This window comes from Aquarana catesbeiana, linkage group LG11, assembly GCF_042186555.1.
Source record: "Aquarana catesbeiana isolate 2022-GZ linkage group LG11, ASM4218655v1, whole genome shotgun sequence".
Classification (NCBI taxonomy): Eukaryota; Metazoa; Chordata; class Amphibia; order Anura; family Ranidae; genus Aquarana; species Aquarana catesbeiana.
The window spans coordinates 111,816,383-111,838,031 of record NC_133334.1 but is presented as its reverse complement, the minus strand read 5'-3'; the positions used below and the strand labels follow the sequence as shown (position 1 = coordinate 111,838,031).

The 21,649-nt window shown below is 38.7% G+C and overlaps 1 long non-coding RNA gene across 1 annotated transcript; it reads right to left on the bottom strand.

Moving 5' to 3' along the window:
• Positions 1-6,812: 6,812 nt before the first annotated feature.
• On the bottom strand, positions 6,813-21,088 carry LOC141112258 (uncharacterized). Its single transcript, XR_012236556.1, has 2 exons — positions 9,660-21,088; positions 6,813-8,876 (listed from the first exon to the last, which is right to left on the bottom strand). It is a non-coding gene; the product is annotated as an uncharacterized lncRNA (long non-coding RNA).
• Between the last annotated feature and the right edge of the window lie 561 nt (positions 21,089-21,649).

Sequence of the window (21,649 nt, the reverse complement as noted above, 5' to 3'; positions counted from 1 at the left end):
GCCCTTCTTGCTGCATTCGCCAATCCTAGTAATTGGGAACCCACCACTTCTGCAGCGCCCGTACTTCCCCCATTCACATCCACAACCAAATGCAATCAGCTGCATGAGAGGCATTTTCCTTATGCCCTCCCGAGTAACCCTATCCAATGAACCCCCCCCCCAAAAAAGATGTCGTGTCTGCAGCAAGCGCGGATATAGGCGTGACACCCGCTATTATTGTCCCTCCTGTCCTGACAATCCTGGTCTTTGCATTGGTGAATGTTTTGAACGCTACCATTCACTAGTTGAGTATTAGCGTAGGGTACAGCATTGCACAGACTAGGCACACTTTCACAGGGTCTCCCAAGATGCCATCGCATTTTGAGAGACCCGAACCTGGAACCTGTTACAGTTATAAAAGTTACAGTTACAAAAAAAAGTGTAAAAAAAAAAAAACAAAAAAACAAAAAAATATATAAAATTTAAAAAAATAGTTGTCGTTTTATTGTTCTCTCTCTCTCTCTATTGTTCTGCTCTTTTTTTACTGTATTCTATTCTGCAATGTATTATTGTTATTATGTTTTATCATGTTTGTTTTTCAGGTATGCAATTTTTTATACTTTACCGTTTACTGTGCTTTATTGTTAACCATTTTTTTGTCTTCAGGTACGCCATTCACGACTTTGAGTGGTTATACCAGAATGATGCCTGCAGGTTTAGGTATCATCTTGGTATCATTCTTTTCAGCCAGCGGTCGGCTTTCATGTAAAAGCAATCTTAGCGGCTAATTAGCCTCTAGACTGCTTTTACAAGCAGTGGGAGGCAATGCCCCCCCACCGTCTTCCATGTTTTTCTCTAGCTCTCCTGTCTCAACAGGGAACCTGAGAATGCAGCCAGTGATTCAGCCAGCTGACCATAGAGTTGACCAGAGTGGCTCCAAACATCTCTATGGCCTAAGAAACCGGAAGCTACGAGCATTTTATGACTTAGATTTTGCCGGATGTAAACAGCGCCATTGGGAAAGCATTTTATCACACCGATCTTGGTGTGGCCAGATGCTTTGAGGGCAGAGGAGAGATCTAGGGTCTAATAGACCCCATTTTTTTCAAAAAAGAGTACCTGTCACTACCTATTGATATCATAGGGGATATTTACATTCCCTGAGATAACAATAAAAATGATTAAAAAAAAAAAAAATGAAAGGAACAGTTTAAAAATAAGATAAAAAAGCAAAAAAATAATAAAGAAAAAAAAAATAAAGCACCCCTGTCCCCCCTGCTCTCGCGCTAAGGCGAACGCAAGCGTGGGTCTGGCGTCAAATGTAAACAGCAATTGCACCATGCATGTGAGGTATCACCGCGAAGGTCAGATCGAGGGCAGTAATTTTAGCAGTAGACCTCCTCTGTAAATCTAAAGTGGTAACCTGTAAAGGCTTTTAAAGGCTTTTAAAAATGTATTTATTTTATTGCCAATGCACGTTTGTGCGCAATTTTAAAGCATGTCATGTTTGGTATCCATGTACTCTGCCTAAGATCATCTTTTTTATTTCATCAAACATTTGGGCAATATAGTGTGTTTTAGTGCATTAAAATTTAAAAAAGTGTGTTTTTTCCCCAAAAAATGCGTTTGAAAAATCGCTGCGCAAATACTGTGTGAAAAAAAAATGAAACACCCACCATTTTAATCTGTAGGGCATTTGCTTTAAAAAATATATAATGTTTGGGGGTTCAAAGTAATTTTCTTGCACAAAAAAATAATTTTTTCATGTAAACAAAAAGTGTCAGAAAGGGCTTTGTCTTCAAGTGGTTAGAAGAGTGGGTGATGTGTGACATAAGCTTCTAAATGTTGTGCAAAAAATGCCAGGACAGTTCAAACCCCCCCCAAATGACCCCATTTTGGAAAGTAGACACCCCAAGCTATTTGCTGAGAGGCATGTCGAGTCCATGGAATATTTTATATTGTGACACAAGTTGCGGGAAAGAGACAATTTTTTTTTTTTTTTGCACAAAGTTGTCACTAAATGATATATTGCTCAAACATGCCATGGGAATATGTGAAATTACACTCCAAAATACATTCTGTTGCTTCTCCTGAGTACGGGGATACCACATGTGTGAGACTTTTTGGGAGCCTAGCCTCGTACGGGACCCCGAAAACCAAGCACCGCCTTCAGGCTTTCTAAGGGCGTAAATTTTTCATTTCACTCTTTACTGCCTATCACAGTTTCGGAGGCCATGGAATGCCCAGGTGGCACAAACCCCCCCAAATGACCCTATTTTGGAAAGCAGATACCCCAAGCTATTTGCTGAGAGGTATAGTGAGTATTTTGCAGACCTCACTTTTTGTCACAAAGTTTTGAAATTTACACCCTTAGAAATCCTGAAGGCGGTGATTGGTTTTCGGGGCCCCGTACGCAGCTAGGTTCCCAAAAAGTCCCACACATGTGGTATCCCCATACTCAGGAGAAGCAGCTGAATGTATTTTGGGGTGCAATTCCACATATGCCCATGGCCTGTGTGAGCAATATATCATTTAGTGACAACTTTTTGTAATTTTTTTTGTTGTTGTCATTATTCAATCACTTGGGACAAAAAAAAAATAATATTCAATGGGCTCAACATGCCTCTCAGCAATTTCCTTGGGGTGTCTACTTTCCAAAATGGGGTCATTTGGGGGAGTTTTGTACCTCCCTGCCATTTTAACACCTCAAGAAACGACATAGGCAGTCATAAACTAAAAGCTGTGTAAATTCCAGAAAATGTACCCTAGTTTGTAGACGCTATAACTTTTGCGCAAACCAATAAATATATGCTTATTGACATTTTTTTTACCAAAGACATGTGGCCGAATACATTTTGGCCTAAATGTATGACTAAAATTGGGTTTATTGGATTTTTTTTTATAACAAAAAGTAGAAAATATCTTTTTTTTTCCAAAATTTTCGGTCTTTTTCCATTTATAGTGCAAAAACTAAAAACCGCAGAGGTGATCAAATACCATCAAAAGAAAGCTCTATTTGTGGGAAGAAAAGGACGCAAATTTTGTTTGGGTACAGCATTGCATGACTGCGCAATTAGCAGTTAAAGCGACGCAGAGCCAAATTGTAAAAAGTGCTCTGGTCAGGAAGGGGGTAAATCCTTCCGGGGCTGAAGTGGTTAAAGGATCAGGATTTTTTTTTTTTCCAGAAGATGATGACATTACTGTATTTGAATAAATGTAGATTATTGTACATACCGTAAATAAATAAGACATCCTCTGAAAATAAGTCCTAGTGTGTTTTATGTAGCCAAAATTAATATAAGACCCGGTCTTATTTTCAGGGAAACATGGTAGTAAACAGGGTACACCAGCAAGGAGTATGAATCATAGGGCCCCATACATTACTGGTCAGTGGGAGGTAAAAATACCTGTGTCAGGAGTTAGCAGGAAAGAAACAACCTCTAGAATCAGCAGGGAAGCAAGGGGGGAGCAAGAGTATCTAGCAGAAGGTAGGAGAGAATGATAGAGCTCAATGGAAGAACAGTGCTCTGTATGGAGTGGGGGTGAACTTTGGTATCGGTGAACATTTATCTTGCAGTGTAGTCTGTTATAAATCTGCTCTCTCCCTCCTGGCATATATTGATCCCAACAAACAAAAACACAGGTGAACACTGACAAAAGTTAGGCCCCCTTCACATGGATGGGATCCACTTAGCGGACTCTGCCAGCTCAGCGGGGGATCGCTCCGTTGATCCCCACTGAGCAGGTGGACGACTGTGCAGGGACGGACCTCTCAGAGCTCTATGGCGAGATCAGATGAAAACAGACAGCCTGTCCCTTTTTCATCCGATCCCATCCGCTGGTCGGATGTTGAACGTATTGCCATCCGTCTGTTTTGAGCGGATCTTGTCAGATCGGATGTCAGGTGGGTTTCCACTGATATCCGCCTGAAAAACAGACAGGTGGATCCGAGTGGCACAATCGCGTGAAAGGGGCCTTAAAGTGATTGTTATTTTTAAACAAAAAAAAAAATTAATAACACGTTATACTTACCTGCTCTATGCAATTGGTTTTGCACAAAGCAGCCCAGAGATCCTCCTCTTCTTGGGCCCCTCCCTCCTGCTGAGTACCCCCACAGCAAGCAGCTTCCAGTCAGACACGGAGCTGTGGTTCTGCCCCTCCCCTTCTCTCTCCTCATTGGCTCACTTTCACAGCAGCGGGTGCCAGTGGTGCTCACTGCTGTCTCAGCCAATGAGGAGGGAGAGTCCCTGGACTTTGTGGCTCCTGTACACATCTCTGGATTGAGATGGGGCTCAGGTAAGTATTAGGGGGGCTGATGCACACAGAAGGTATTTATCTTAATGCATTAAGATAAAAAAAACCTTCTCCCTATACAACCACTTTAAAGTGAGTCTCGCATCACATGTAAAGCATTTTTTCCCATGAGAAATCAGCCAGCATCCTTTTATTTAAACAATCTTAATTTGATCTGGGGACCTTGGCATGCATCAATATTTGCAATATACAGACTGATACTGTGAGGGTGGTGGGATTTGGAGCCGATCCTGGAGGAGGGTTTACCAACGGTGACACACCTTTTCTACTGCAATTGCTTCTGCTCTCCCCCTCCCCCACAGACTGTATGTAACACGGGGGGGGGGGGGGCTTTGTATTTTGTACAATTTGCATATCCTGACATTGTATGACATTTTTACACGTGACTCATGTTGTATGGTGCCTTATTCAGAACTGTGTCTTTCTTATAACTTTTTACTTTTGTGCTTTTTCAAAACAATAAAAAATATTGAAACAAAGCATTTCTTAATTTTAAGTGCATTTATGGTATGTAAGGTGTAGGAGTACCCCTTACATGTATTTATTGCATTTCAGAGATCACAGCACTCCTCTTGACAATACCTTCATCTGAGTTTCATTCCAGAAGGATGGTGCCATCTTTGTTTAGACATCGTCCTGTCTCAACACCTATTTCCTCAGCTGAGATGCCAGCTCATAGATGATACAGTCAGTGCCTGTTCAGTTCTAGGCTTCGTTCACAAATGTCTTACACAGATCAGACCCTGTATGCAGATGCTGAAAGCCCAAGGACTGCTTTTTAACAAAAGTTGTGTAGTTTTTTTTTCCATTCAACCCAGCTGGCTGAACGAAAAAAAAAAAACCCGACAGATCACCGTACTAACACAACACTAACACAATGTGTGCACTTGTATTCTGACAGGGGGACTCCCGAGGGACTTCCTCCCCTGCCAGAACACACTGATCAGCACTTGGTGCAAATGCTGATCGGCTGCTGGCTTTCCAGCAAGACTGTTTGATAGAAGCCGGTCATGAGACAGGCAGCTGTGGACAGTTCCTGCTGAACAGGCTGATATTTGGATCACGGATAGCCAGCTTAAAGCAATATTACCCATACTATTTAGCAAGTTAGCTTGGCTAGATTTTAGGCCATGCCAGATACACTTTAACCACTTCAATACCAGGCACTTTCACCCCCTTCCTGCCCAGGTCAATTTTTAACACTGTCAAACTGTGAAAGACAATTGCGTGGTCATGGAATACTGTACCCAAACTAAATTTTTATCTTTTTTTTTCACACAAATAGAACTTTCTTTTGGCAGTATTTCATCACAACTGTTTTACTTTTTTACAATTTTTTTATTTGTTTTTTTTTAATCAAAAACACGGTGTTCTTAGGTTCTGTTATAAAATTTTGCAAATATGTCATCTTTCTTCATAAATTTAGGCCAAACTGCTTTCTGCTCCATTTCTTAGGTGAAAATAACCAAAATATGTGTTTAGTCTGTAGGAAAGTTAGAGTTCACAAACTATGGTGTATATATATCTGAAAACCGATCAATCCTGATGTACTGATGGCCTATCTCATTTCTTGAGGCCCAAAATGCCAGAACAGTACAAATACCCCCAAATGACCCTTTTGGAAAGTAGACAGCCCAAAGTATTTTGTAAGGGCATGACACGTTTTTTGAAGTTGTAATTCTTTGGAAAATGAAGAAATGTAAAAAAAATAATTGTTTTCACAATTTTTTCTTTAAATACTGTCACCGTTGCGGTACCATCATATAACCAGTGTGGCGGTGATCATGGACATTGACTGGTGACAGTATTTAAAAAAAAAAAATATATATATATGTTTCTTTTACGATTTTATAACACGCTGTGACCAGAGCAATAGTGTTACCATAGTAACAATGTACTACTCTAAGGAAGTGATCAGGTTTTATTTTTATTGCACATTGTTTTCTTATACCAATGAATTTTACTGTATTGTTGCGATTAGCAGAGTCTGATTGGCCGTCTGTACCATGTGATGACTGACCAACACAGCTAGCAACACAATTGTACACAATGAATGGCATGAAAGGAAGCCCTCCATTGTTTACAATTGTCATGTGATCTGCTGTGATGGTCACAGTGATTACATGGTACCATCAAGGGCTCAGTACAGTGGTCTTTCATGGGCCTTCATTTGACTATAGGCTGGGTGGGAACTGGTTAAAGAGTAACTCCACTTTTGAGATAAAAAACATTTCCCTCTGGGTGATTAATGTACATTGCCAGGATTTTAACAAACTTTGTTGCAGATTCCTGTTTTTGCTCTGAAGAAAAAGCCGTTTGTCCTTTGGATACTGATTCTGAATGGGAGTGACTAATTTTAAAGGAATTGTAAATGCTTGATTTTTTTTCTCTTTTAAAAAACATGTCATTCCCTATGCACGTTCCTGAAAATGGCTAATTGGTATTTCTGAATACTGCAATGACCACAGGCTGGGAACTGCAGACAATCGAACTGAAGAAATGACACAGCACACCAAGGATTAATGGGTCCAAAGCTTTATTTTCACGGTCACATGGTAAACACAAGGCAGTGTTTCGGAGCCATTCAGGGCCCCTTCATCAGGCAAGTGGCAAAGTGCAGGTCCACATGTAACAGACAATCCACCAATCCGTGAAAACAATAAAGGCCCACCCCCCCATGTCAAAAGCCTGCCATTACACGCAGGTAAAACAAATGACGTAACTGCCAGATCCACATCGGCAATCAGCGTAGTAATAGCTATCAAACCCTCCCATCAGGCATTGTACAAGTCAAAAAAAGGCAATTGTCACTGTATAAAGTTAAAATTTATCACAAATCATTAATGAAGCTTGTCATCCGTAACAAACAGCAGGCCAATCAGTCCTGGGGAATTGCTGACCTAGGTTGCCTAGGTGTGATTCAGCCTCCAATGCTGTGCATACTGGCACGCATGGGCAGTAGAGTAACGCTCCCCAGCGGGCTGCACGGCATTGCTGTGGCAAAGCTAAACGCCGATGTAGTAGGACACAAGTATGGGGAGATCAGAGCCCTCTAGGGCATGGAGTGAACAGGTGCATGTGAAAGGCTGTGAAGAGACTGAGAAGTGGGAATAAAGGAAAAATGAGGAAGAAAAAGAAAACAATGTATGTGTGTGTGTGTGTGTGTGTGTGTGTGTGTGTGTGTGTGTGTGTGTGTGTGTGTGTGTGTGGGGGGGGGGATGAAATAAACCAAAGTGAAAGAAAAATGGAAAAATAAGTGCTTGTGTGGCGGCCACAGTGCAGTGTTACTTCTACTGTGCATTTGAGCAGAATTTGTAAAACATTTCATACAATAAGAGAACATTGACTAAAATAAAATACATTTTCTATGTATGTTATATTTTATTTGTTGCTATATCAGTGTACTACCATCAGCTAAATTAAAACACATTCCAAGTTTTTTCAGTGTAAAAGGGCAACTTGCACTTTATGACTAAAAAAATTATATAACCTTATAAAACTAGGTAACCGAGTATTTTCAGTTTAAATTTAGCCCTCCCCATTATGATCTAATAGTATATTCTCAATAGATTATTCTAAACAGGAAACAGAAGCACCATGACAACTGCAGACAGAACAAAGTCCAAGGCAGCATTTCCTTTGGCTGTAAAAGTGTTTAACAAGTTAATGCTTGCAGGTTGTTGTATGTTTCACAACAGATTTTTTTTTTCTTGCTACCACACTGGGGATAGCAAGATGGAGTTTTCTGTTTACCTAAGCCAGCCATAGAACGTTGAATCTTGGATGGTTCAGCAGGGACTGGCTGAGATTAGAACCACGGATGGATGGGCAGGCTGATTGTACCCAAGTTAATCGATCCAACTTGGGTATAACCAGCCACTCAGATTTTTCATGCAATTATTGCCAGCGGCTATAGCCCCTAGCAATAATCCGTGCCCCCCCTCCCCCCGATCCCCCCACCAGTTAAACACAATAACTCCATTGGATGGATTCCCCCCCATAAACACTGTTGATGCAGGAATTTAGCGATTTTCTTTTCTGCAACCCATGGTTGCAGGAAAGAATCGCATCATGTATGGCCATCTTTAGGGTCTTTACACAAGCCAAAAAGTAGGCCTTTGCAAATATTTCAGATCTTATAATAGCAGGTTTCTAGTACCCGAAGTGAAGGAAAATTAAAAAAAAAAAAGTTTTTATTGACAGAAATCTAAAGCTACAAGTAATCATTTTTTTTGTTATAGTACTGTTTTAATCGCAACTGTTAAGAAAAAAATTTCCTTTTTGGTCCTCTTCATGTGTATGCAGTGCCATTAATTTTTTCTTTAAGTTCATCGCAATCTACATGGTGTGTGAAGTTAGCATATGTCCATTTTAGGCCAACGTTGCACTTGAGATTCTGTTGCTGGTTATTGAGGACACAGCCAGGATTATGAAGCACTCATCTGCTTCCTTGTTTTGCTACTTTGCTGGCGAAAAAAAACTGAGTGGGGTTTACCCCCAGGTCCATACCAGGCCCTTCGGTTTTAGTATGGATTCGGAGGGGACTCCAACTTTCTGCTTGAGTAACCACACAGGTAGTGAACCTGCAAGAGGATCCATAAACAATGTTAGCTGGTGTTCTATTACACATAAAAGGCATATCTCTGCTTTGTGCAGAATACCAACACTAGCACAAAAACAATACCACACCAACATCTTCTACCTTCAGTTGTAGGCTACACCTTAACCCTATCTGGTGCTTAAATGTCCAGACTAAGTTTAGTAGCATCAGTCAGTAAATTTGACGTTGCCCTCATGACTGGTTTGTCAGTTTGAAAGCAGATGAGAACTAGGAACAGTTGTCCGGTCCTACTCTGCTGTACAGCTATTCTCGCAAGGGACATTTTATATTTTTATTTAGAGGTGTATTATTCTCAAGAAGGTGTTATTGGACATGCAAGTGTTTATGAAATATGTAGACTTTTTTGCAAGCTCAAAGACACCGCAGGGAATTGAACCCTGTCCTGGATTCCAGGAGTGCCAACCACCAGTATCTTTTGCTTTTTTGATTATGTAAAAAAGCAGGAAAAAGCAAAACCTGGGAGGAACAAAAGCTTGTTCTCCCAGTAAAAGAAAACCTTAACAGACTACTGGAAGAGCACTGGTAGTATATAATAAATCTTCTAATCTAAATCTTCTCTGTCTTGATTCTTACTGACTTCAAACGTTGTAACCTGGAAAGGTGAAAAAAAAAAAAAAAAATATATTGCACCCCACCCCCTCAGTATAGTTTAGTTAGCTCCCCGATAGTTGAAAAAAGCAACACACGTTTCTGGATCCAAGGACTAACAGACTGAATATCAAGACATGGAAAAAAGTAAGGTTACCTTAACAAAAAAAGTTTAAGTAAATTTCCTATTAGAAGAGGATCTCCAGCTTTTTCTGAATGCCAAAAGTCGCCACCACACCTTTTCAGAGCAAACTCATTTTCTTGGCTCCTAGAAGACTTTACACAATGCAAGTTTAATTAAACCCCACCCCTTCCCTACCAAACACTCATTCTATTATTATTGGGATCTGGGTTATCTACAATAGTGGTTCTCAACCTCAGTCCTCATGTACACCCAATGGGCCATGTTTTGGGAACTTCCCTTAGATAAAATAGTTCATCAATACCATGTCATGGATATTGATTTAAAGCAGCTGTGCAAAGTAAAGGAAAACTCTGAAAACATGGCCCATTGAGGGTACTTGAGGACTAAGGTTGAGAACCACTGATCTGCAAGTTAGTAAAGCATATGGCTATGCGTACATTGTATAAACAAGGACTTTTCCATAATGAGGGATCTAAATGATATATTAAAAAGGGAGGGTTATATCTACAGGATTTTGGAGTGGCAAATATATAAACCTGCTCTTTAGATTAGGCAAGAGCCACTATTCCCTTATGCGTTAACAAAGAAAGCCTAATTATAGACTTGTGTCACCCCTAGCAGCTATGGTGGGTTTTGTGACAGTATAAAAATTAGGGCTTTTAACTTGTGTCACAAAAGTTTAGGTAAAGGACAGAGTATGGGATACTTTTATTAAGGAAATGAGGATCTCCTCACACTAAGATTGATCTCAGAGTAATACATACCACTAACATTCTGTCTAAACGTAACCAAGCGTTGACCTCCCTTCCATACAGAACAAAACGATATGTGCCTCCTGCATTCTAATACACAAAGGATCATCCTCCAATGTAAGGAATTCCAAAAGCCCACCCAGAAGAAACGTGCAAGCAATTGGAAGACTAAATCTCACTGCTTCATCTGTAGCAATTTATGGACCTGCAAAAGGAATCTGGGACAAAAACGGGTGATTACAGCCCCCCAACCCCCCGCCCGCCAATAAGTTTGCTGCTATACCAACGCTAACAAAATATACAAAACTTGTGAAGTTGTGAGATGTTACAGGGAGTCTGCCATTTCTATATATACACCACTAATTCAGCTTAGATTGTATAATGATTACTTTTACAAAGTGTATTCTAGTAATTGGATAGTGGCAGGGCAACATTTTAGATTGAGTGTTGTATAATAGAAGTTGCACTGGTAAGGAGGACATCTTTATAAAATGGGCTTACATTCCAGTCCCCTTTAATTACTGGCAATTTCATTGCAAAGGGGGGACACATCTGTGGCAGATCAATTTCTACAGATTTTTTCTTTGGTATCAAGTGTTGAGTTCTAGCAATTGTAATAAGCCAATAAGGAAACACTTTGTATAAAAAGGGCATATTGTATATAAAGGGCTTACATTTTCCCCATGCAAGCACAATCTGTTGCATTATCACCAATAAAACTAAACATAAATGGTGAGTATGGTAAACTGATAAACCCTCACTAACTAGGTTTTAAGAAATTAGAGACAGGAAACTAAAACCAAACATTTTAACCTGCCAGCTATAGGTTTTCCATCACCTTTATCTCCAGTGATCTTGAAATTCATCAGCACATCTGGAGAAATACAAGCTACAAAGCAAGCTTTTCCTTTCACTAGACTTCACAGCTACTTTAAAGCTCCAAGCACTGGATCAGAAGATTGGAAAAACAAGCAGCACCCATACAAAACAGCAGCTGTTTATAGTTCATACTGCATGACATAGAGTCACTTGCTGCTAAATTGCTCTGTCAGAAGTTTCTGCAAAAGAAGAAGAAAAGAAACCCTTCCCCAAAAGACTACAATAACACACCACTTACACAAAACATTCAGATTCGTCATGTTGCAAACAAGGACTCAGCACATACAAGTTCTTCCCATAGATTAGAGGAACTGGAGGAAATTTCATTCACAATTTAAATGAAAGATTCATGCACATTACCTGCTACAGATTCCACTGTTCTAGAAAGTCTGAAAAATTAAGCTGGACAGAGTTGTAAACTTCCCCCCGTGCCCCTTCCCAATGTATGATGAAGGTCGGCCATGAATTTTATGCTCACAAAATTCACCTTAGAAAAGTGTTAAATGCCAAACTGCTTCTAAAATAAGGAAGAACAAGCCTTGAAAGACTTCTGATGATCCCAGCAGTGCCACATCTGCATTGATGCTTCTGAAAGAAAGTCTGAAACAGAAAGTTTGCCCCACCCCATACATAAAAGCCTTCAAATTAAATATAAGCTATTGTATCTCACTTTTTTTTCATTTGTCATGCTCTACTTATGTTCTGAAAAGAGGGTCAAGCAATATTTGGCTATTATAAGCAAGCCATGTGCTGTATACCAAGTTTCCATTAGTCTAGAAGATGATTTGGATTCTTTCCACAATGATGTGCAACAGCCAGAAACGTCTTACAACGAATATGCAACAAGCCTGTTGGGTCACTTCAGCTTTATGGTCACTCTTTATTCCTTAAGACCAAGAGGCCTAGGAGACAAAAATACTACAATATCAGACCCCCTCCCTCCCCAAATCTGTAAACATGTAGAACATCTATATACTAACAAGATGTACAAGGTTATGTTTCTACAGCTTTGATTAAGTATAATAAAATAAAAAAAATAAAAAAAAGGAAGAAGAAGGGGGTGGGGGGAGAAAGATTTCTGCTAACTGCAGTCTAGAAGACTAGAAGATAGGAATTGCAATTCTTTCCACATTAATGATGTGCAACAGCCAGAAAAGGTCTTAGAACTAAAGAGATGCAACAAGCCTGTTGGGTTACTTCCACTTCACGGTCACTCTTTAATCCTTAAAAAAGCAAACGCCCTAGGAGACAAAAAAGCTACAATATCAGACACCCACCCCCACCCCCAAAAATACGTAAACATGACAATATTACTATGCTGCCAACAAGATGTATAATGTTATGTTCCCTAAAGCTTTGATTAAAGATTAAGAGAACACACCTTTACAATTTTAGAACACAAGCTACAAAACAAAAAAGTTCTGGTGAACTACAGTTGTAAGATCTCATTAGCATGCAAAATTAATTGGTTAAAAAAAATAACACTTATCTGGGAAAGTAGTTTTCGATTCAAGATCAGTAAGGACACTATTAAAAAGCTTTACAAGCCAAACTTTGCTTTGGGTCGAGCAAATTGCACACACAGCCTCAAACACCGCAGATTTACTTCACTTCCACTTGGCCAGCTTTAAATATTTAAATCTTCCAATCACTTAACTTAGTGAAAATTCCCTTCATAAGATTTGTGAACACACATTTCTGTGTTTTAATGCAGGCATTTTTCAATTGTATTTCACACTCTGCTAAATAATCTTCATGACTTTTCATTGAACATTTAGAGATCTTATGCTAAAGCATGAATGTCTTTAGGAAGGTACAAGAATGTACACTTCACAATCTTGGTGGATTATCTATATATTTATCTTCTAATATATTTTGAGAGCATTTGGAGTTTCGGCGATTGACATTTCTTATCTTTCTGATATACTCTGTTGCTGCACTTCCCAAAATTACATCTCTCCTGAGGAATTATGGATCATCAGATGCAGGATATCACCATGGTTTCACATTAGGCACCTAAGGAATTTTATATTCTGCCATTTCCATTCATCCAATATACCTTAATTTAGAACACCGTCATTTTCAATGCAATGACTCAATTCAGAATGGTGGATCTGAAAAAGTAGAGACAAGATGTTGCCCACAGCCCCCCCCCCCCCCCCTCCTAAAAATACATTTTGCAACTTTTAATAGCATTTTTACTACAACCTTTTATTATAAAATTACAACTATAAGCTCCTAATCTATTGTATTCTACATCCTTCAGTTTAAACCAATACATTAACAGTGAATACATTATGACAGCAGGCTACTTTTAAAGCAAAACTTTTACCACGTTAGTTTATATTAAGCCAGGTTAAAGGCTGATATTTACTTTATTACCAAAGCATATCCTTCCCAATACAAAATTAAGCCTATAGAGCAACCATCTGAGACTAAACTGCATATGCTGAATTAACCAAACCACAAATTAATACTGAAAAGTATTTAGCAATACCTGCACAATGGTTTTAGTCTGCCCATGTAAGCATTGCAGAAGTGTACTTTCCTTATTACACAGTACTATGAACTGAAATAAACTAGAGGAAACAATTGGGAGAAGCCCACCCACGAGAGAAGAGCAATATGCTTAATAGGGGCTGCCAGGATAAAAACATAGGAGCTGCCATTGCTGAGTGCATGTCCCAAGGCAGTCATCTTTGTTTCACAATGAGATTAGTCATTGACCTGAAACTAGGAGCTGCAAGATTCTGGATAAAATGAGAATTACAATTTTTTTGCTTAGAATAAAGATCACGATTCTCACGGCGTAACATCTTTCACACTATACAAAAAAAATTGGGCTAACTTTACTGTTTTTTTTTTTTTATTCCTTATTTTTTCCCCAAAAAAATTGCATTTGAAAGACCGCTGCGCACAGTGTGACAAAATATTGCAACGTCCGCCATTTTATTCTCTAGGTTCTCTGCTAAAAAAAAAAAAAAATTATATATAATGTTTGGGGGTTCTAAGTAATTTTCTAGCAAAAAATACTGATGTTAACTTGTAAGCAACAAATGACAGAAAAAGGTTCGGTCTAAGTTGTTAAACTGCCCTCATCTACTGACCGAAGTTCATTCCTTTCATCTGAAAGAACAAGGAGGTACATTGCATCTCTTCTTGATCTCTCAGGGTTGAACAATGTTGATAAACATAAGTCCACAGCTCAGCTCTGCACTAATGACATAGCATTGTGGAAACAGACGATTAGCATCATGAGGGAGTTAGAGATTGTGATCTTTTAAGGATTAATCATGCAGCTGTGCAGCTCTACCTGAAACAATCATAATCTGCTTATGTCAGGTAAATGTCTCACAGCTAGTGAAGCAAGGATGACATTTTTGACCCATACACCGGCAAAACAGTCAGCTGCAGTGTTTCTATCCTGACAGTCTTCCTTCAGGGGTTCAACCAGACCCACCCAATTAAAAGAATGTCACACTTGCCTCTTTACAGGATTTAACCCTTTAAAATTACTGAAGAAAAATACTTACCAAACATCACCAGTTGTGTTACCCACCCTCCTGTTTTCATACACCTCACACAGGCTACCTACAGAAAACTATTGATATAGTCCTAGCTGGGACATCATTAGATCTTCCTTAAATTGTTACAAGGATTTGTTAACAGCTGATGTAATGCTGAAGGGTAACTGGAAAGCTCACTAGAGAAAAGAACCTGAAAAACAAAAGCTGAAAAAACCCATAAACCACCCCCTTTCACCCAATCCCTTACTTACAAGTCAATGTGGAGTTTGGAACAATTAATTGATGGCATATAACCAGGAGATTTTTCTGCTATCCAGGGCCAGAAGAAGAAGATTCTACCGCATTCTGCTATTTCACAGGGCCGTTTCTGAAGACATTATCTCCTATTCATACTCATGGCTTTTCCAGGGCCATTTCTAGAAGAGATTCTACCTCCTATTAATTTTTTCTGTGTTCTTTTCTAGGTGTCCTGAAAGACCTCACTGAATTTCTGTGCAGATCTGTCCATCCATTATGCTTGCTCAGCCTAGCTTTACCACTTGGAATCTCTCTAGAGAAAAGAACCTGAAAAACAAAAAGCTGAAGAACCCCATAACCAACCCCTTACTTACAAGGCCAATTTGGAGTTCGGTAGCAATCGATGGCATGGATTATAAACAAGAGATTGCTTTCTGCTATCCGGGGCCATTCCTAGAAGATTCTACCTCATATCCAGCTTTTCCGTTGCAATTTCTAGAAGATTCTACCGTTCAGATTTTCCAGGGACTGTTTCTAGATGACATTACCTCTTATTCATCATTTTCACGCGCACGGTTTTTCCAGGGCTTTATAGAATACATTCGCCCTACTAGTCATCTTTATGTGCTTTTCTAAAGCGTCCTGATGTCAAGAGATGATGTCGCCAAATTTCTCTACAGATCTTCCCATCCATTATGCTTGCTCAGCCTAGCTTTACCACTTTTCATAAGCTCCCATCCAGAGATTACGTACAGACAGCTGAAACAACTTCAAAAGGACACCAGCCTTGCATACTGAGTACAAACTTACAAGATGCAAATTTCACTAGAACGTTTAAGCAATCTAGTTGACTGAACACAGCCTAGAGAGGTCACACTAGTGTATAGATTTATGAACAGCATTCGTATGCAGTAATGATTAACCTGTTCTTTTCAGTTAGTTCAATATATTTCTGCTTCATCAAGCCCTTTTAAAATCTTCCTTCTTCATCCTAAAAATCTATCACCCTGACTGTTTATCATTTTGACTCGAGGTCTGTTAGTTTCCATGCCTTAAATACTAAATCCTTTGAAGTGTTGGATAAAACTACAGATATATTAATTCTTGGGTGTCTTGAGAGCTCATTACGGCATTGTTTCTTCAGCTGCTGCTACCACCTTATGACTTACTGCATGTTTATTCCATTATTTTTAGTTCTGCCAAGATTCTTCTGTATGATTTATTCCTACGTTGCTATGTAGTTTGCGTCTAGATTTCTTGTCTACACTAGGCTTCTCAATTTAGAGGTGCGTCTTCTGATGCAAACTTCTAGCCTTCATTTTTTTCCATCCACTGGGTCCTGATTTTCTGTCTTGCTTTAAGGGTACAGTTACCCTTATGTTGATTTTTCAATGTTACTTCTATCCTGATTTTCTGTCTTGCTTTTTCAGTGTTACTTCTATCCTGTTTTTCTGTCTTGCTTTTTCAGTGTTACTTCTATCCTGTTTTTCTGTCTTGCTTTTTCAGTTTTACTTCTATCCTGTTTTTCTGTCTTGCTTTTTCAGTGTTACTTCTATCCTGTTTTTCTGTCTTGCTTTAAAGGTTACAGTTACCCTTGTCTTGATTTTTCAGTTACTTCTATCCTGATTTTCTGTCTTGCTTTTTCAATGTTACTTCTATCCTGATTTTTTGTCTTGCTTTAAGATTACAGTTACCCTTGTGTTGATTTTTCAATGTTACTTCTATCCTGATTTTCTGTCTTGCTTTTTCATTTTCTGTCTTGCTTTTTCAATGTTACTTCTATCCTGATTTTCTGTCTTGCTTTTTCAATGTTACTTCTATCCTGATTTTCTGTCTTGCTTTTTCAATGTTACTTCTATCCTGATTTTCTGTCTTGCTTTTTCAATGTTACTTCTATCCTGATTTTCTGTCTTGCCTTTTCAATGTTACTTCTATCCTGATTTTCTGTCTTGCTTTAAGGTTACAGTTACCCTTGTGTTAATTTTTCAATGTTACTTCTATCCTGGTTTTCTGTCTTGCTTTGTCAATGTTACTTCTATCCTGATTTTCTGTCTTGCTTTTTCAATGTTACTTCTATCCTGATTTTCTGTCTTGCTTTTTCAATGTTACTTCTATCCTGATTTTCTGTCTTGCCTTTTCAATGTTACTTCTATCCTGATTTTCTGTCTTGCTTTAAGGTTACAGTTACCCTTGTGTTAATTTTTCAATGTTACTTCTATCCTGGTTTTCTGTCTTGCTTTGTCAATGTTACTTCTATCCTGATTTTCTGTCTTGCTTTGTCAATGTTACAATTTAAAAAAAAAAAAAAAAAAAAGAAAAAGAAAAAAAAAAACACTACAAGCTTGAAGTCTGCTCATGTAATTCTTCTAGCCTTCATATGTTCTCTCCTCTTGCCTGCTAGCAATATTTTCTATTCTTGATTGCTCTTCTCATAGTAGTATAATATATCTTGACAAATTAGTCTTCATGAATGCAGAATCACTGCAAAAAGAGTTAGTCTAGAAGACAACAATTCTGCTGATATACTCAACATAATATATAAATATAAACCTATACAGTATGATTAAACCAGCAGGACTATCATTTAAAAAAAAAAAAAACTGCTGGGAACAGAATAAATCCTACATTAGATATCCATCAATTAAGCCTTCTGAAATTTACAGCAGCCAACATGTACTGCATTCAAACCTAAATAGATGCTGCCTTGTAAGAATACTTTAATGCAGACATTTCCTATTTGCATTTCAGCTAAATATTTTATCTTCATGGCTTCATTTTCTAATTGGATTTTATTTTATAGAGATAATCCTGTTTTTATTGTATTAAAGCACGAGTCTTAGGTAGCTATAGTTCACAATCCTGGTAAAATTACCTATTTTTTGGGTGCATGTTTTGGTAACCGATTTCTTTAATATTTTGCCAACATACTTGAATGCTGTACTTCCCCAAAATTACATCTCACAAGGAACTACGGATCAGATGCAGGATATCACCATGGTTTCACATTAGGCACCTAAGGAATTTTATATTCTGCCATTTCCATTCATCCAATATACCTTATTTTAGAACACCGACATTCTCAAAGCATTTGACTCACTTCAAAAAACGGTAGATCTGAAAAAGTAGAGACAAGATGTTGCCCACAGCCCCCTCCCCACACTCACTCCCACTTCCCAAAGAAGAGACGTTTTGCAACTCTTAACAGTATTTCTACTACAACCCTTTGTTTATTAATTTATTTTGTCACACCCTTACATAAAAAGGGCTGACAGTTACATTCTTATATCGAAAATTTACAACCACAAGCTCCTAATCTACATACTTCAATTTAAACCAATACATTATTAATGAATATATTAGATGACAACTAGTTACTTTTAAGTAAAATATTTTTTTCACTAGCCTTATTAAATCAGATTAAAGGCTGATATTTACTTTATTAAAAGCACATATCATCCCTCCCAATACAAAATAATTTTTGTATAGCAAACATATGATAATCAGCCTATTAAAATTACATATGCTGAATTACCAAAAGCAAATTAAATACAGAAAAAAGTATATAGCAATATCTGGACAAACATTTTAGTCTGTTTATTTTAGCATTGCAGGTGTGCTTTCCATAATATCTAATCTCTCCATCTATATCACTAGGAACTGTATTGTTCTTTACTCTGGGGGGGCAGAATAAAGAACAATACATATTATGGAAAGCAGGTGTGCTTTCCATAATATCTAATCTCTCCATCTAAATCACTGGGAACTGCAAAAAAAACTAAAAGGGAAAAAAAATTGCAGAATGTATTGTTCTTTACTCTGGGGGGGGCAGAGTAAAAGAAGAATACATTTAAAAAGGAGCTGACAGGACAGAAACATTGGAGGTGTCATGTGAATTGTTTTGACAGTGCGTGCCCCAAGGCTGTCATCATCCTCCTGGCTTCACAATATAGGGAGTCATTGAAATGAAACAATCTGCTTATTGAAGGCCCATGACTCAGGAGGTGTAGCAAAGACAAAGATGACAGTCCTGACCCATGCACTTCTAGTTCTTCTATCCCAATAGAGTTTAAATAGATTTCACTCTACACCCCCCCCCCCCCTTTACACACACACACAAGCCTCTTTACAAAATGTAACCCTTTATATGACAAAAAAAATATATATATCTTACCGATCACCACCGGCTTATCCGCCCTCACGTTTTCATACACCACCTCACACAGGCTACCTACATAGCTACTGATATACTAGCTGGGGCTCCTTCTAATTCTTCTTAAATCTGTTACAAGGATTTTCTTACAGCTGATGTAATGCTGAAGGATAGCTGGAACGCGCACTAGAGAAAATAACCTGAAAAACAAAAGCTGAAGAACCCCATAGCCACCCCCTTACTTACAAGCCAATTTGGAGTTAATATTGATGGGAGGGATTAAACATGAGATTTCATCTTGCTATTCGGGGATCGTTTCTAGAAGATTCTACTGCTTATTCAGCTTTTCCAGGGCCATTTCTAGAAGATTCTACCTTATTCAGATTCTCCACATTCTTGGGGATGTTTCTAGAAGATATTACCTCCTATTCATCTTTCCAGGGCCATTTCTAGAAGTGATTCTATCTCCTATGCATCTTTTTCTGTGTTTTCCAAGCTTGCCTAGGTGTCCTGATGGCAAAGACCTCTCCCTGTATTTCTGCATAGATCTTCCATCCATTATTCTTGCTCAGCCTAGCTTCACCAATTTTCGTGTGCTACCATCCAAAGATTACATATAGACGCATCAGTCGAAACTGCTCCAAAGAACACCAACTGTGCACACAAGAGTTCACAAAACATACAAGATACGTTCACTACAAAGGTTAGGCCATCTAGTTGATAGTATAAAACCGGAGTTGTTATGCCAGTATACAGTTTCCCTAACAGCATTCCTATGCTGTCATTTCCATCCACCTCCTGTACTTTTCAGTTCAGTTGCTCCAATATATTTCTGCTCCTTCAAGCTCTTTTAAATCTTCCCTCTTCATCCTAAAAAAAAAACAATCACCTTGACTGTCTACCCAGCTTGACTAGTAAAGCTTGTGTTCTTGCCTAAAATACTAAAAGCTTTTGAAGATTTGGATATACTAGATGTATTCATTTTATGGGCGTCTTGCGATCTGAGCGCTTCTTCCATTATATTAAGTCCTAATGGCTCAGATTACTTCTTTACGATCCTTTTTTTTTTTTTTTTCTACCTTGCTTTGTAGTTTGATCCTAGATGCCTTCTGCCTACACTAGATCTCTCAGTTTAGAGGCTTATCTTCTCATACAAACTTCTAGCCTTCAGGTTTTTCTCATTCCACTATGATCCTGATTTTCTGTCTTGCTTTTTAAAAGGTTAATCTCTACCCTTCTGATTTTCTGTCTTGCATTTTCAAGGTTACCCTTCAGTCTTGCTTTTTCAGTATTACTTCTAGCTTCTGATTTTCTGTCTTGCTTTATGAAAGCTTCTCAAGCTTGAGGTCTGCCCTTGTAAAAGGTCTTTCTTCCCTTGCCTGCTAGGAATATTTTCTATCCTTGAATCCTCTTGTCAGCAGTATAATATCTTGCCAAATAAGTGTCCATAAATATGGAACCACTGCAAAAAGAGTTAGTCTACAAGACAGCAATTCCCCTGACAGTCTAAACAGATTACATAAATATAGTCTACACAGTACAATTCAATCAGCAGGACTACCAGTTTAAAAAGTCCCTGCTGGGGAACAGAATCATTACAAAAAGAGTACTTAACTAATAGACTTCCTATAAAAATACAGAAATGTTAATAAATTATAAACTGCATTTAACCCTAAACAGATGCTAGCTAAGCCACCCTGTAAAAAGCCCACCACCCCACCCACAAACCATCTCCCTATCGCTGTCTTGCTCTTCCGTAGTCTAGAGATAAACAACCGAGGCTCCCCTTATATACCCTCGTAGAGCCCATACATTCTAATGTCTGTATCCTTCCGCCCTATGACGCTTCAAGTTAGCAAGCGTAAACAAAAAACAAAAAAACAAAACGAAAATAACTAGCCGACCTTACAACAGTATGGAAATCTCAGCATATTTGAATCTGTTGCGGTGCCCGGCCGTCAACGCACGCTAGAAAGCAGGACTAACTGGCTGAATCTTTGTCATACCCTGAAAATATAGATCCGGCATTCGAGCGGAAGGATATCTACCACAGAGCAGGCCTCGAAGGCCTTATTGCGCAGCAGAATTTTTTGCGCATGCGTGAAAAATCGAACGTTCCTGAATGCCCTTGAACTGCGCATGCGCTGTCGTTTGTGGAATGCAGTAGCTGTGCAGGACGTGAGGGGTGGGGGATGGAGGAATGGGGGGATGGGGGAATGAACGCTTCCTAAACCTAGTCATGAAGTAAGAAGAGAATGTCGTACCATGCTATATGCTGTGAAGTGGTTACAAATGCATATGTATGAAGTAGTAGTGAGCATACAGGTCTTTTGCACAAAGAAGTTGCCATTAGAGGGAGGCTAGTAGAAGCTTTAACAAAGTTAAATGAGATGAAATGTGTGCTGTTACAATAATAGGCGGATTATAGTTAACGCCTTCTTAAATCAGCAGTCACTT